The following is a 3,830-nucleotide window of genomic DNA, read 5'->3' as shown; positions in this document are numbered from 1 at the left end:
TGCAGTCAGGAAAACAAAGACTCATTAAAGGAAGCTCCTATCTGAAATACTAGAGACCATGAACCCAAGTAGTCTTCTGTGACCCTGGGATTGGACAGACTCTGAGAAAAGAACCAATGGGCACTGAGCTTTGTATGAGTCATTGCTCACTGGGCAGAAAGTTGGTATGAAAGATCTGACAATATGGAGCTGGTGATGCTGTTAAGATGACAGATGGAGAACAGTGACACTCATTTTAACCAGTGAGAGTCATGAGTTTTGGGGAGATGATGTGTTTTCTTTGCTCTGAAGGTGATCTCATATTCTGCTGACCCATCTATGGGCATTACCATTTCCTGAATTCTGCCACACCTCACACACCCACAGGACATGGCCTGGTGTGGAAGAAATACTATCTCAGTGTGTAAAAGGTTATTCAATGGCATGATTTAGAGAGATTAGAGTACCCATTCCAGAACTGAAAATGAGGCCTGGAGTCTGTCTTGGCTTTGTTCAAGGCCATGCTTCAGATTAGTGCCCATTCATGTTTTCTTTCTCCCACATGTCTGTGGGTCCTGAGATGTGCGGAGGATACTGGCTCCTTCCATAGGACCGTCATCGGGGTCAACAGGGCTCAAACTAGGGACCTTACACCTGGGAGCATGGACACACCAACTACACGACCATGTAAGTATGCATGTAAGGACACCGCCTCTCTTGGACTTCAATACTTTGTCTTCAATATGGGGATGATATAACCTGCCTCTACAGCAGGACTCTTAAGATCAAATTAGATCAACAGATCTGTAACTGCTTTGGAAAAATGAGACTATAAATTATACAGTGAATGAGGAAGAAATGAAAAAAATGTCATAAAAGACCCTACCTTTTCCAAAACATCTGATTCGGTTGTGTTTATACTGAATAGTTTAGTAAATTTTCAAAGAATATTACTCCTTAATTTAAAGACCTATAAATGTGATCCTGTATGACCTCCTAATTTAATAAAGAAAATGTAAAAGTGGCTTCATTTATTTATCTAAACATTAAAATTTAAATAGAAGACTAGCATGTAAAATTCAAGAGAAGAAAATAATTATGCAGTAAAAGGGGTCAGTATAGGATTGTGGGGAAAAAGCTCAGGTTCCCTGCCATAGTCACCAAGACAGCGTGGTACTGGTGTAAAAACAGGCACATAGACAAAGGTAACAGAGTAGAGAACCCAGGAATAAACTCAAATACTTACAGCCAACTGATCTTCGACAAAGCAAACAAAAACATAAAGTGGGGAAAGAACACCCTTTTCAACAAATGGTGCTGGGATAATTGGTTATCCACACGTAAGAGAATGAAACTGGATCCTCATCTCTCACCTTACACAAAAATCAACTCAAGATGGATTAAGGACTTAAACCTGAGACCTGAGACTATACGAATTCTAGAAGATAACATGGGAAAAACCCTTCTAGACCTTGGCTTAGGCAGGGATTTCATGACCAAGAACCCAAAAGCAAATGCAATAAAAACAAAGATAAATAGTTGAGACTTAATTAAACTAAAGAGCTTTTGCACGGCAAAAGGAATCATCAGCAGAATAAACAGACAACCCACAGAGTAGTCACAATCTATACATCTCACAAAGGACTAATATCCAGAATCTACAATGAACACAAGCAAATCGGTAAGAAAAAACAACCCCATCAGAAAGTGGGCTAAGGACATGAATAGACAGTTCTCAAAAGAAGATGTACAAATGGCCAAGAAACACAAAAAATGCTCAACATCACTAATGATCAGGGAAACGCAAATCAAAACCACAATGTGGTACCACCTTACTCCTGCAAGAATGGCCATAATCAAAAAATCAAAAAACAGTAGATGTTGGTGTGGATATGGTGATCAGGGAACACTTCTACACTGCTGGTGGGAATGTAAACTAGTACAGTCACTATGGAAAACAGTGAGGAGATTCCTTAAAGAACTAAAAGTGGAACTACAATTTGATCCAGCAATCCTGCTACTAGGTATCTACCCAGAGGAAAAGAAGTCATTATATGAAAAAGACACTTGCACATGCGTGTTTATAGCAGCACAATTCGCAATCACAAAATCATGGAACCAACTCAAATGCCCATCAGTCAACGAGTGGATAAAGAAACTGTGAGATGTATCTATATCTATATATTGTAAGATATATATATCGAGATATATAGATATAGATATATATGATGGAATACTACTCAGCCATAAAAAGGAATGAGTTAATGGCATTTGCAGCAACCTGGATGAGATTGGAGACTTATTCTAAATGAACTAACTCAGAAATGGAAAACTAAACATATGTTCTCACTGATATGTGGGAGCTAAGCTAAGAGGACGAAAAGCATAAGAATGATACAATAGACTTTGGGGACCTGGGAGGAAAGGTGTCAGGGGGCGAGGGATAAAAGACTACAAATAGGGTACAGTGTATACTGCTCAGGTGATAGGTGCACCAAAATCTCACAAGTCATCAGTAAAGAACTTACTCGTGTAACCAAATATCACTTGTACCACTATAACCTACGGGGGAAAAAACAACATAACTATGAACCAACTAATAAAAAAGCAACCTTGCCTTCAGTCTGCATCCTACCCTAGAGACACTCTCTCTGTGTCCTCCCACTTGGAGCTAAGCTTCTGACTTTTGTCTCCAGTACATCCCTGAGGACCCTCTCATCATGGCCATCAGGAACCTCTGCAGAAGGTCAAATCCAGTGGGTTCTTCTCAGTGCCTCTGACTTGAGTTACTGATAATATTTGCACTGTAATCCACTTCTTTCTAATGAGCTACTCTGTCCTTATTTTTCTCCTATTTACTGAATCCCCCTTATCATCCTTTGAAATCATCTCTTAATTATCATGTTCTCTCATCATATCCTGAGATCCCTGCATTTCTGATTTTTGGCACTCTTCCTGGAAAAGCTCATCTAACCTGCAACTATGCCTGATGACTCTCAGTTCTCTGGCTTAAACTCCTCTCCTGAGACCACCCATCATACATGAATGTTTATGTATTATTATTCCTTAGATAACTTTCAGATATGCTAAGTGCAATAGCCCCACACTGAACTCAGTGTCTTCTCTCAGCCAGGCTGTCTTCTCTCATTACCCTTTCTAATGAATGGAATTGAGATGTTTTCACTGGGCTGGGGAGACGTTGGTCAAAGGATACATCCATTTCATTTCATTTAGGATACATTTCAAAGGACACATTTCATTTAGATTGGAGGAATAATTTTAAGAGTTTTATTGTATAACATGGACTATAGTTGCTAACAATGTATTGTTGAAAATTGCCAAAAGGGTGGATTTTAAGTGTTCTCACCACAAAAAATAAGTATATGAGGTGAGCCATAAATTCTTTAGCTTGATGTAGCCGGTCCATGATGTACCTACACTTCAAAACAACATACATGATAAATATAAACATTTTTTGTCAACCAAAATAATTTAGAAAAGTCACACACACACACACACACACACACACACACACAGAAAAGAGAGATGATTGCATTGGCTAGTCTAGGAATAAGAGTTATCTGGGAGTTTTCTACGTCGGATACCACCGACATCACTCACCAATAATCCCTTTAATGTCAATCAAATTAAGTCCTCTTCTTCCATCATTTTGCTCCTGTGCCCATTTCCTCTCTCTTTATTCAGGCACTGTTGGTCTTGCCTCTTGAACCAACTTCTTCCACTCATGCTGCCCACTGTTGCCATAGTGATCTTCCTAAATTGCAAATGTGCCATCACTCTCCCGCTTAAAATCCTTCAATAATTCCTTATGACTTCCAGGACTCCCGAGT

The sequence above is a fragment of the Macaca thibetana genome, chromosome 4, assembly GCF_024542745.1.
Source record: "Macaca thibetana thibetana isolate TM-01 chromosome 4, ASM2454274v1, whole genome shotgun sequence".
Classification (NCBI taxonomy): Eukaryota; Metazoa; Chordata; class Mammalia; order Primates; family Cercopithecidae; genus Macaca; species Macaca thibetana.
This window is presented reverse-complemented; position numbering follows the sequence as displayed.